The sequence below is a fragment of the Pongo pygmaeus genome, chromosome 21 (genome assembly GCF_028885625.2).
Source record: "Pongo pygmaeus isolate AG05252 chromosome 21, NHGRI_mPonPyg2-v2.0_pri, whole genome shotgun sequence".
Taxonomy (NCBI): domain Eukaryota; kingdom Metazoa; phylum Chordata; class Mammalia; order Primates; family Hominidae; genus Pongo; species Pongo pygmaeus.
The window spans coordinates 40,052,831-40,066,361 of record NC_072394.2 but is presented as its reverse complement, the minus strand read 5'-3'; positions in this window follow the sequence as shown (position 1 = coordinate 40,066,361).

Below are 13,531 nucleotides of genomic sequence, written 5' to 3'. Positions count from 1 at the left end.
CGCAACCACCCTGGTCCAGGCCACCATCATCTCTGCCTGGATGATGCTACAGCCTTCTCTCTGGGCTCCCTCCTTCCTGCCCACTATATTCCATTCTTCACATTTTACAGTTCAGAGAGGTTAAGTGACTAGCCTCTGGTCACACAGCACGTTCATGGTACTGCCAGGAACGGAAGTCTGGCATCATGCCCAGAAGTCAGTGCCACGGCAGCCAGAGGATCTCTATTACAAAATGAGATCACATCACTCTCCTGCTTAAAACCTTCTAATAGCTCCCTGTCACACTTAGAAATAAGTCTAAACTCCTTGCCAGAGCCGTGCAAAACCTGGCCTCTCCCGCCCTGTCCATCCTCATGTCACACCTGCCAGCCCCCTTGCGTACCAAGTTTCAACCACACCACCCTTCCCTTTTCCACCTCTTGGCCTTTGCACATGCTGTTCCCTCGGATGCGAACACTCTTCCCCAGCCCTTTGCATGGCTGGCCAGCTCCCACTCATCTGCAGCTCTCAGCTCAATTGCCACCCCCTCAGAAAGGTCTTGCCAGCCTGAAGTACTACTGCAATTCCCAATCTCACTCTGTCACGGCCCCCAGTGTATTCCCTTTCTGGGACTGATTGCAACCTGAAATTGTGTTGTTTGTTTCTTTGTGTGTTTATTGTCTGTCTCTCCCACTAGAATGGAAGCTCCAAACATTATGGGTTGTAGTCTTACTCACTACTGTGTCCCTGAGTGCTTCCTCAGTAGAAAACCACACATTCTTTCCACCCCAGAGCCTCTGTGCCAGCTGTCCCTTTGCCTGGAACTCTCTTCTCTGCCTATTTAACCCCTACTCACCCTTCAGATCTATGGCAGGGCATATTTTGCAAAGACAGGCACAACAGCATCTTTTATCCTACGTGTTCTTTATAAAATATGACCTTAAGACTCGTCCTGGGAAGAGGTGGGGCCCATGTTCCCTGCCCTTGATTTGGGGCAGGCTATGACTTGTTTGTGGCCCATAGGATGCTATGTAAGTGACACTGGGACACTTCTGGAAGGAGGTCAAGGACATTGGCTCTGGAGCCCTAAGCTACATTTAAGCAGCATGACTGTCCTGAGGATGCCATGCTATGAGGAAGTCCAAGCCGGCGTCTGCAGAAAGACCACATGGAGAATCCCTGAGATTACCTACAGAGAGGGAAAGAGATGTCCAGCAGCTTCCAGCTGCTCCAGCTCCAGCCATCATCTAACTGAAGCCTCATGAGAGACCCTGAGTCAGAGCTGCACAGCAGAGCCCTTATGAATCCCTGATCCACAGAAACCACAAGCATCAACAAAAATTGTAGTTTTAAGCTACTAGGTTCATTTGTTATATAGCAATAAATAATCAGAACAAGATCTCAGCTCATGTGCCACCTCCCCAGGAAGCCCTCCATAACTAGGAGCACTAGGTCAGGACCCTATACTTCCATTTTATTTTATTTTATTTTATTTTATTTTATTTTATTTTACTTTATTTAGATACAGGGTCCTACTCCGTTTCCCAGGCTGGAGTGCAGTGGCATGATCGCAGCTCACTGCAGTCTCCATTCCCCAACTTAAGCGATCCTCCCACCTCAGCCTCCCGAGTAAATGGGACTTCAGGTGTAAACCACCATGGCCAGATAATTTTTTGGTTTTTATAAGACAGGGTCTCCCCATGTTGCCCACGCTGGTCTGGCACTCCTGGGCTCGCACTCCTGGGCTCAAGTGATCCTCCCACCTTGGCCTCCCAAAGTGCTGGAATTACAGCTGTGAGCCATCATGCCTAGCCTACTTTTTCTTTATAACATATAGCACAGTTGGTAATTATATAGTTATTTATGTGATGGCTGATTTTTGTCTCTCTCTCTCTCACTTAAATATAAGCTCTGGGAAGGGGGAGAAGAATCCTTATCTTGTTCACCATTGTATCCCCAACAGCGAATAGTGCCTGGCACATAATAAGTGTTCAGTGAATACCCCTGATTCAATAATTTCACTAAGTTACTGCAACCACCCTGTCATGCTGGCTTTATTATCTCTATTTTTCAGACAAGGAAACTGAGATTCAGAGATGTTCTGTTCTTGCTCAAGGCCACACAGCAGAGCAGGATCCTAGCCTGATTCTGACTTGAAAGCCAGAGCCCACCTCCTGACAGGTGGAGGGATGGGGTACTAGCCTGAGGTCCTCTAAGTGGTGGCTTAGAAGGGCCACAGATGTCTTTTTATGTAACCTTCTATCTTATCCTTGCAGAAAAAGAGGCCCAGAGAGGGGAAGGGACTGGCCCAAGGTCACACAGCTCATCAATGTTCAAGCTGTGTTCATCTTGTTCATCAAGAATGAACAAGACCCGGGGCCCCACATTCTTTACCCAGAGCTCCTCTCACTGCACCCTCAAAGCTGGAGGTATGCGAGTTGAGGCTTGGAGGGGTGGACTGTGCTGTTCCTGCCCCTCACTGCCTCTGCAGCCCCCAGTCACCTTCCCTGGCAGCCCCCCCCCATCCCCCATCCACCAGAGCAAGGAGACGAAAATGAATGAGTCTGTTTATGAAGCCCATAATGTTGCCAGCAACACAAGGCACTCAGCGGAGCTGCTCGGTGCCTCTAATGGGATATTATTTATGTCATTTTCCTCCCGGCGCTGGAGCCATTACCACCCGGAATGGTGCTCCGTCACCCTCCACTCCCCCAGTGATGTGCCAATGTCATGCTGAAGGATGAGCGCTGCAGTTGTCATGGGCAGCACCCCACTGCCAGCCTCTGGACCTGGGCTTCGGAGAAGTGGCAGGGCAGAGGGGTGATGGGCAGCCCCCTACACCCTGCCAGTATGAAGCCGCTGGGCCCACGCCCGCCAGTGGGATCTAGCTTCTCTTGGGTTGCCCTTGGTGCCAGCCATCCTGCCAGGTGCTAAGAATCATCCCATGGCTCCTCATTACCCTGCAGACAGAGCCCCATATTTCCATCTGTCAATGAGCCCTCTGGACTTTGGCTCCTGCCCACCTTCCCAGCCTTAGCTCTGGCCTCTTGTGTGTAAGTTTTGGAATCAGACAGGCCTGGTCTCGTGTATCATCCCAGATTGACTCGATCCACCTGTCCCCTCTTGCTCAATGAAGAGCCCGGCTGCTGTCTTTGGCTCTTCTTCCAGTCCAGCTGCCTCAGATTCCCCCGGTTGAGGACTAGCCTTCTGCAGACACCCCATCAAGCCTGTCAAGCTGCAGCAGCTGACCCCCTGGGTCCAACTCGGTCTGAGAGAGGTTCTGTCCACTACTTTCACATTCAGATAAAGCACCATGCTTAGGGCAGAGGATCAGGCTTCCCTAGTGGCTTCCTGGAGGGGCCGAGTAACAGCACTCCTTGCAGCAAATCGGGAACATTGACAATCATGAGCCAGGAAGGAGCTGCAGACAAATGGACTATTCCAAAAATGGGAGGTTCCACACGGCTTGTGTATCTGCCACTCCAAGTGACCCAGCACCCAGTTGCATTGGCTCGAAAAGGTATGTTTCTATGGCCAGCTCAGAAACATAGCTCTTTGTGTTTGCTTCCTATTCTTCTCTGTCTGCCACCCTGTCCCCCTTATTCTTGCTGCCTAAGAATTGCACCTCCCATAAAGTATGTACACTTTGCTCAAGACTTTGTGTTTTAGGAAACCTAGGCTAAGCCACCTGGTTCAATCCCAACTTCATCACTTATTTGCTGAAAGATCTGAGACAAGTTAATGAACCTCTCTGAGCCTCAATGTCCTCAGCTATAAAATGGAGGTGATCATCATCCTCACCTCACAAGGTTGTTGGAAGTACTCACTAAAATCAGGAATGCTTGCATTTCCTTCACTTCGACACAACTTCCCTTGCATCAAACACTGGCATGTACTATTTTCTTGGTCAAGAACACTGTCACAATAACCTTGTTTATCCTCATGTTTACCTTACACACCTCCTTCTGGAGGACAGTCCCTCTCCCCAGGATGGGTCAGGGCCCCTCTGCTAGACCCCACAGTGCCCTCTGCTTCTGCCTTGATTTCACTGAACATTGTACTGCATTTACTCATGTATCTGCCTCTGTCGTTAGACTGAAAACTCAGTGAGGGCAGGGCTGTGTGTTTTGCTCACTGTTATACCCCTGGTACTTAGCACAATGCCTGGAATATAGTATGCAAGCAAATGAATGAATGATCTTATTTAATTCTTGCCATAACTGTTTGTAGGGATTATCTCCATTTTGTTTTCTGATTCATCAATTTCTCCTTTCATCTTTTAAAATTCCTTCTCTCCATTTTATTTTAATTTACTTTGTTATATTTCTAGTATTTACCTTGTTATACTTCTAATATCTTGAACTGAAATTTTAATTAATGTATATTTAATCACTCCTGCTTTCTCATAAGTGCATCAAAGGCTATAAATTTCCCGCTGAATACTACTTTGCCTGCATGCCATCAGTTTGGAAATGACATATTCTCATTGCCTTTCACTTCTAAATAGCTAGTATTTTACCTCCTACAAATATTATTTCCTACAAATAAGGAGACTGAGAGTCAAAGGGGTAAAGTGACTTGCACAAGTTCATAGAGTGAGAAAGGCGCAGAACTGGGATTTGAGATCCCATGCACCCTTTACCCAGGTTCTCTGACTGGTAACGTCTTGCAAAACTATAGTACAGTATCACAACCAGGTTATTGACTGACTGTTGTAGTCGGTCTGGGCTGCTATAATAAAGTACCATAGACTAGGTAGCTTCAGCCACATTAATTTCTCATAGTTCTGGAGGCTGGACATCTGAGAATAGCGTGTCAGCGTGGTCAGGTTCTGGTGAGAGCCCCCTTCTGGGTTGCAGACTGCCGACTTCCCATTGTGTCCTCACGTGATGGAAAGAGCCAGCTAGCTTGGGCCAGTCTGTGTCTTCATCTCACAATTCATTAGTTGGGTAGTCCAGGTCAAGACACTTTCCTTCTCTGAGCCTCCATTTCCTCACTCATAAATTGTGCATTATTGCAAAATAATGAGAACTCAAACAGTAGTGAGTGTGAAAATGCCTGGTGCCCAGTAAAGTCGCTCCAGCTACTGTTTCCCCTTCTGCAAAACCAGGAGGCGACACCAGAAGATCTCTTAGTGGAGGGTAAGGTCCAACCCTCTGCTCCCGTGAGATCTGCTGAGGCTGACTGGTGGTTCAGGTGTCCTCAAGCCCTCTCAGGCAGGCTCCCAGCCTCATCCCTGCTTGTGCCAGCAACGTGCAGAAAGAGGGGGTCAGCTCAGGGGTTGAAAGGTGAGCCACAGGAAAGTTTTGGAGATGCTGACCATCAGTTACCCAAGCACACGGCTGTGTGCACAGCCTGTCTCTGTCCTGCGATCCCTTCCTCACTGATTGTGGCATCCTGGTGAGCTCGGCCACCAACCTCCCATGGAGGAAGAGCTTGGCCAGGGGATTCAGGCAGCTTGGGCTTTAATGTGAGCCCTGCCCCCTGGAGCTGGCAGAACTTTGGGCCTTGTTTTCTGCATCTGTGAAATGGAGGTAATGAGTTGCAGGTCATGGGGTCCAACATAAAGGTCAGAGAGAAGGAACGTGAGAAATGTGGTACATAGCAGGTATTGACAATCCCAGGCGGATCCTAGGGGCACTGTCTGCCTGTTCCCACACACACTTAGGGGAGGTACTTTGGAGAAGCCAATCATGGAAGAGGGTCCTGCCTTCAGGAAACTCACACGACTGGGGAGGTGGCGAGGCTGGAGGGGAAACCCTTTGAGCTTGGATGCAATAGTCTTGGGTTCAAACCCTATGTGATCTTAGGAGAGTTGCTTAACTTCTCTAAACTTCAGTTTCCTCATCCATACAACAGAACCTAACATTCCTCTAAGGCAGAGCTTCCAGTAAGATAATAGGGTTGAAGGTGCTGCATAAACTATAAAGTCCTGTTCATAAGATGTTGCTCTCATTGGCCAGATATTCCAGAGCATCATTGAAAACAGAGCAGGCCCCCTTGAAGTGCTAAGAAAAAAAGGCGGGAGGATGTTGACTGAACCCCCTCTGGGTACCAGGCCCCTTCTGGAGGTTTCACTTAGAATTTTCCACCCTATGAGTGGCAGGGCTTGATACAGAGTAGGGACTCAGGGGTTATTCTCATCTCAGCCTTTTCCATGTTTTACATAAAGAAGCCTGCCCAGAAAGGTGAAGTGACTTGCCCAAGGTCACATCGTTGGGTGGTAAAGGAGCTGGGATTTTCACCCATCAGGATAGGTGAATGGCTGGGGGATCTGAGGGTCAGAGATATTTCAGGAGGGGCCAGGGACATAGGCCCTGAGTTTTCTTCCCCCTGCTCTTCCCTGGAACCCTCTTGGAGACCAGCGGTGGACATGAGGGTGGGCAAAACAGGTGGCCTCTGCCCATCAGCAGGGATTGTGGGTCTGAGTGCCATGGTCAGCACCCAGTTCCCCCCTTGACATTCTGTATAAGCTTCAGCATCTCCCACCTGAAATATCAGCCCCCTTTTGGCTACCCTTTCTGCTTCCTGTCCCCACATCGAAGCCACCTCAGACAGACATGTTAAATCCCAGTGGGCCATGCCCCACCCCTGCTCGAAATCCTTCAGTGGCTTCCACACCTCTGGGACAGGGTTCAAATTCCTCCCTCCAGCATTTAAGGATCCCCTGATCTCACCTCCTCCATCTCTTCTCCTTCCTCATCTCCTACCCTACACACACACACACACACACACACACACACACAAGGATCCTGCAGCTCCTCCCACACCTCGTGCCTTTGCTTCTGCCATTTCCTCCACCAAGAACGCTGGAGCTCCAGGATGCCCAGCTCCTGCGCTGCTGCTTCTGAGACTGTGTCCTTGACCTTCCACATCAGGATCACTTGCTCCTTTCCTGCGGACCCTCGGCACGTGGTTTCTTTCTCCATTAGAGCACTTGCTTACTTGCTTTCATTCTGGGCTGTGTTGTAGTAGTGATCACAGGTCCATGGCCATCGTCCATGGAGCTCCCCTGGTCGCCTGCGCTGTGCTAAAGCACATTTGAATGCAGGGTCTCCTTGCCTCCTTGCAACCCCTTTGACCATCCCCACTTGATAGATTGAGAAACAGAGGCTTAGAGGTATAGAAAGCTCTCCCAGGGTCACACATCAAGTAAACCCAGGCATCCTGACTCCGATCAGTAATCGTAATTCCACAATTGCACCACTTCACTGCAGATCCCCCCACTTCAAAGGGGAGGCTGTGCGGTTCATTTAGATTCCACCAGCACTTAACCCCATGCCCAGAACAGGTAGCTTCATTTATTCACCTCAATGTATTTTGAATGAAATATTAGATAATAAGAGTGGATGAGTGGATAACCACATTCCATACTTTATTGAGCACATACTATGTGCTGGGCACTGTTTTAGTTGCTAGGAATAGAGCAGTAAAGAAAACAGGTACAAATCTCTGCCCTCAGAGAGCCTAGTGTGGAGAATCAGTCTGCTGGAGAGAAACAGACAACAACAAAAAAGTAAGTAAATCAATTTTCAAGCATGTCAGAAGGTGACAAGAGCTCTGGAGAGAAATAGAGTGGGGACGGAAATGAGGGCAGGAATGTGAGCCTCAGGTGGAGTCCACAGTAGAGGGCGAAGGTCCTATTTTGGGGTCGTCAGGTGCAGTTCACAGTAGAGGGTGAAGGTCCTATTCTGGGGTCCACCGGGGAAGCTGATTGAAGAGGAGGCGCTCTCCAGCCAGCGGGTGAAAGGACAGAGTCGCAGAGTGGCTGGGTGCAGGGTGGGTGAGGCCAGGGTGAAGTCCCACTCCCTCCTCCCCTACTCTCCGTTGCCCTCACTCTCCTTACCTCCCTGCCTGGTGTCTAACAGGCTCAGAAAAAATGGCCCAGGGGAGGAGCCATCCAACCTCCCTGCCTCGGCACTAAAAGTAGCAGCGTGATGGGAAATGGTGGCGCCGCAGAATTACCGCTTTCTCGTTGGCCTTGTTTATGGTCCTCATTGTCTTCACTCCTGTCCACCAGCCGACGGCTGGGAGGGAGGGAGAGGGGGCTGCTGTCTGCCTGCCTGGCACATGATGACTTTGGGGACAGCATCCCTGAGAGGAGGGGTGGGCTTTGGGACCTAGATCACTGGTTTTCATCTGGCAGCCCCAGTGCTAAGATCACCTCCTCTAGGAAGTTTCAAATATCCCAGATTTACTCAAGGGGAGTGGGTGTAGGAGAGGGGACTAACCTTTATTGAGACGTCTGTGCCAGGCATTTCATGCATCTAATTTCTTTCAATGCTCACAATCCTCTTATTGCTCCACTTTAAAAATAAGGAAACTGAGGCTCAGAGAGGTTAATTAATGGACCCAAGCTCACGCAGCAAGTTAAAGAGATCAAGATCTGAACTCTGGTTAGTGTGATTCGAAGGTCTTCACTTTTCCCTCCAGACCTCTGAGCTCCAATGTCATTTTTTATCTCTCTTACATCTGTTAGCAAAGTCCAGCGCAAATCATCAGCAGCTGCAGACAGGGTAGAGTAGTGGTTAGTAGCTTGGGCTATGAGACCAACCAAGCCTTAAGTTATACTTGTGGTTGTGCCTCATCATAGGTCTGAGACCTCACGCAAGTCTCTTTCCCTTTCTGGGCCTCAGTTTCCCCAGCTGAAAGGTAGACTAATAATAACCTTCTTGTTGTTAAGGGTGGATGAGATTCCAGGCAAGAACGTCTTTGGAGAAGGCCCTGTTTAAAGACAGTGTAGTTGTGGCATAATCAAAATTCAGGAGAGGGTTAAGAAGAAAGAAGCTTTTATTGTTCCAGCAACAGCAATGTCTTTGCAGCAAACTTCACCTGTTTACAGTCCATTAGAAGCCATTATTGCTGTGTCTGGGGCAGATGCACACCCCTGACCTTGACGCGTGTCTGACAGCTCCAGGCAGCAATCTAGGGAGCAGGAGTCATTTTAGCAGTGTTTAAAGGGCCACAGGGGGCTGAGGGCCTCTTCCAGAGCCCTTCTCCCTCCCAACTCCTGGGCCACAGCTTCTGCCAGCCAGAAGACTGAGGAAGGTGCCCAGCCTGGATTCCAGGTGCTCAGACATCCCCCAGCTCTCTTGGGGGTCTCCAGATCACCACCTTGAGTTTGCAACCTTAATAGGTTAACTGTGGTGAGGAAAAAACACATAGACAGCTAGGGCTGTAGGGACCTCAGAGGAGATGAATCGAATCCTGCCCTTGCATCCAGAGAAATGAAGGAACATGCCCAAGGTCAGAAGAAGACAGCCAGAATGAGAATGGAGCTCCTAGGACCCCCAGCCTAAGCTTTGAGATGCTAATGATGGGAATTTCAGACAATGAACAGTGGCTGTTGGCAGTAGTATTGGGCAGAGAGAGAGTAGGGCTTGGCACTTAGATCATGTTGCATAGGCAGCTGCTACCTCTGGCTTCAAAAAAGGCAGAGGCTGGACATGGCTGGCTCCAAGCCAAGCTTCTTCCTGCCAGCTCCAAGGTCTGTGAGAGACAGGGAGAGAGGCCCTGACAGAGGGAGGAGCGGTGGCTGCAAGATTCAAAATCAGCAAGTTTGTCTCAAAGCCCTTTTCTCCCCAACTCTTATTTTGGGCCATTTTATAGCTTTTCTCCAAAGCATTCAGTGCCCCTCAGGCTTTTTTCTTCATTCCCCTTCAACAAACTATTTGCAGGAAAAAAACTAAAATGTCATTTATACTCAAGGGTAAATGACCGACAACAGCTCTAAGGCAGTGCTCCCTGCCTTAGAGACGCTCTCACATTTTTTAGCAGGACTTCCAAAAGCAAGCAAGAAGAGAGCCACACATCTTTCCTTCCCCTCCTAATTATCATCCCTTCTTTCACCAGTGAACTCTTACCCTTCATACCTTCACTCAAAAGTCTCCTTCTCTGGGAAGCCCTCCTAAGTGCCCCAAGCTGAACTGAGTCCCTCTGTTATACACTCTCACAGAACTAAGTTCCTTCTCTTCAGAAACCTTTGTCTTTGAAGACAGATCATTTGATGAATATCTTCCCCCTTACTAGACTATGAGCTCCCTAAAGATGCCATTTTTTTTGCTCTCCAGTATCTCCAGGGCCTACTAAAGTCTCTGGAACAGAGTAGATGTTCAATGAAGATCTTTTGAATGGATACAGGAATTATTGCATGAATGAAAATGGAGATATCTATAAAGTCTGGGCTCTGCCTCCATTCCATGCAAAACAACCTCTCAGCCTCCTTAAAGCAGCAACTCTCAGGACTAGTAGATTCTGTTGACACCACATTCAGACCCCCTCCTACTGGCAGGCACACCTGTCCCCCTGTTGCTGTAGGCTTCAATGCCCCCTCAATAGCTGCTCCCTTCTTTGTAGCATCACTCTCAGCTGATGAGAGTCACCTCTTCTGGGAGGTTACACCCTTGTTCACCCACCCTGCATCAGCCCATAGCCAGCTATGGCTGACAAGGGGGTACAGAAGGCAACTCCCTTGTTTCTAGGTAGGGACAACTCTGTAGTGTAACTTACACTCCAAACCCCCCTTGGATTAGGCCAAGGACAGACTTTACCCTAAACAACATCCTTATTTGTCCCTTTCCCTCTCCTGCTTCCCTCTCTCCTTTCCTTGAGAGCACTTTCTCAATAAACCCTGTGCACAGAATTCCTCTGAGGCTCTGCTTCTAGGACTCTGACCTGAGATAAGGACTTCCCAAGTCTTCCATGGGCTCTAGATTAACAACTTTTCTCTACTGGGAAATTAATATTTATTAAGCTCCTACTGTGTCCCAGGGTACACACTGGATACTTTACATCTATCATTTAATGATGAGTAGGTATTTTTATTATCTCCAGGCTATAGAAGAAGAAACTGAGGGCCAGAGAGAGTCCTACGACTTGCTGAATGTCATAGAGCTGAAAAATAATGGAACAGGGATTTGAACCCAATTCTAGCAAGTGAGGGAATGATGGCAACCTATCACTATAATACAGGGTGACTATAATTGTAACAGCACAGAAGAAAGTGAAATTGACATTGTTAGGAGTGGGGAAGATGGTAAGGAAGACTCCTCAAAGGAGAAACAATTTGAGCCTTGAATCTTGAAGAATGAATGCCTTTCAGGTAGAAAAAGGAGAGGAAGGGCCTGCAAGACAGAAGGAACAGCACGTACGAAGGCAAGGAGGCAGAAATAAGCATATATTTCAGGTGCTTTTGGTAAAGATTGTGAGTAATATTGAGGGATACACTGAAACCAGATCCTTAAAGATTTTGATGCTATGGTAAGGAAACTGGACTTTGTCCTACAGGACATTGAATGCCTACAGGATGTTGGGTTTTAAGCAGAAGAGTGACATGATATATTTCCATTTAGGAAAATTATTCTGATGACCAGGATGAAAGATGAATTGGAGAAAAAGGCTGGAGCCCAGGTGGCTATTTAGGGGAAGGGGGTGAGGTTGTATTTTAACGCTATAGGGCTAAAAAAAAAAAAAGTAGGCGAATTTAAGAGAGAGTGATTTGGGAGATAAAAATAGCAGGTTTGAGATGCTGGACTTGGGAGATGAGGGGGAAGGAGGAGTCTTGGATAATGCCCAGGTGTTTGCCTTGAGTGGTGTCACCTGCCATAGAGAGCAAAAAGGGCTTGCTTGGATATTCTAACCTAGACTAGTTTTGGACATGCAGAATCTGAGGTTTTCTCCAGGGGATGCTGTTCAGAAGGCAGTAGATAAATGGTCCAGCTCTCCTGGGGCTCAGAAAGAGGTGGGAGTTGAGGTCCTGTATCAAAAATTCTGATTGGCTCTTTGTGACATCATAGAAATGGGGAATAGTGTAGTAAAAGAAGACTTTGACCATAAAAATATGGAAGGTAACTTGTCCAAACCAGTTTTTCATGTTGAACTTGCTGTCCCAGGTGAGCTTGCTAGAATTGAATTCTTTCAAACTAAGCTCTTTGGACTTTTAAAAAAATTCTTTAGGATCATGAACTTCATGTTGCCAGGCCCCATCAACCCTGTATCCACACCCCCACCACACACACATTGCCTTTCCAAAAAAAGAAAGAAAGGAAAAAAAAAAAGGTGGAATGGATGATTTGGGAGCTGAAAACCTCAAAATGGGGAGGTTATATTCTCGAGACAGCAGCATCAATCACCACATTTTCATTATTAAGTAACATCGCAGTATGCTGGGCTGATTCTGCACCTTATCTGAACCTAGCAGCTGTGACCTAAATTCCAGCCGTAGCGCCTGTCTGCAGGAATTCAGTTGCCTGTGTTTAAAATGAGTGTTAACATCTATCATTTCCCCACACCAAATGGTTTTGTGTCGGTGGTTGGCAGTGCTAATCTGTCACCAGGGTACTCCACTGCCCGGCTCGATACCCTCTTCGTCACTGTTGTGGGGAGAGGGACGGGAGGCCCCCAGGATGAGGGAAATGTCACTGTGAGGACAATTGCAACATTTGGGACTCTTTTACAGAAAAGGCAGGGGGGAGAGGGAAAGCCATCTGTGTCTGTTGTAGATTCTGACTTCCTATCCCACTGATTTTGGGCACTCAGGGGTCTTGCATCGTTCATTCTTTGGGTCAGTGTAATAGTTGATGGGACTTTTCTGCGGAAGACGGCGGAGCGTGGCTCTGTCCGTGGTGCTGAATGTTATTGGCGCTGTCTGTGTGCTTCTGCTCTAAGGGTGCAGAATCACAGCATGTGTGTGCTGAAGAGGACCTTAGACCATCTGGTCCGGTTATATCTCAGCCTCTTAGGGGAGTCATTAACCTTTTAGGATATAAAAAATCTCATGGGTCTTTTACCAAGAAAAATATTTAAAATTCAAAATTTTGCTCATAAATACCAAAATTAGCCCTCTATTTCGTGGGGTTCATGGATCCCTGGTTAAGAATCTCAGATATAATTTAATCTCCTTCTTTTACAGATGGAGGGTCTGAGCCTCAGGGAGGGGAGCTATTTGTCAAGATCTTGAGAGTGATAGGTGGAATTTGGGTTGGGGGAAGGGCTGAAGATATCAAAGGCAATGAGGTGTAGTTAAAAAAATGAAGGAATTAAGAGCCAGGAAGACATGGGTTTGAATTAGCTCCACAACTTGCTTGGGGCAAGTTGATACACTCCAGAATTCAGTTTTTGACTGTGATAATAATATCTAGCTTGTAGGATTGCAGTAAGGATTAGTGTTAATTGGAGTAGCATGCTACGGTGGGAACTGCAATGTACACCCAGATCCCCCTTCATAATAGAAGGGTTTATTCCACCATCTACTGGTAGTATCACTGGCAGGAAGCCATCAGCTGTCAGTCCCCTACAAGAGTTGCCTCAGCTGAAGACAGTTGCTTCTTTCAAGGTAACACCTCTTCCTGCGGTAGCCTGTATCCAACATCTGATTGATATGGCAATGTAAAGGCCCACTCCAACTCTGGACAACTCTGAAGTATCCCAGCTTCAGAACCATCTATAGGGATAGCTAAGGTCTCTGTTGAGCTTGTATCACAACTCTACTTCTCCCTTTGCTCAGTCCCACTTCCTTCCCTCTCATCTGCCGGTATTGCAACAAAGAGCATGC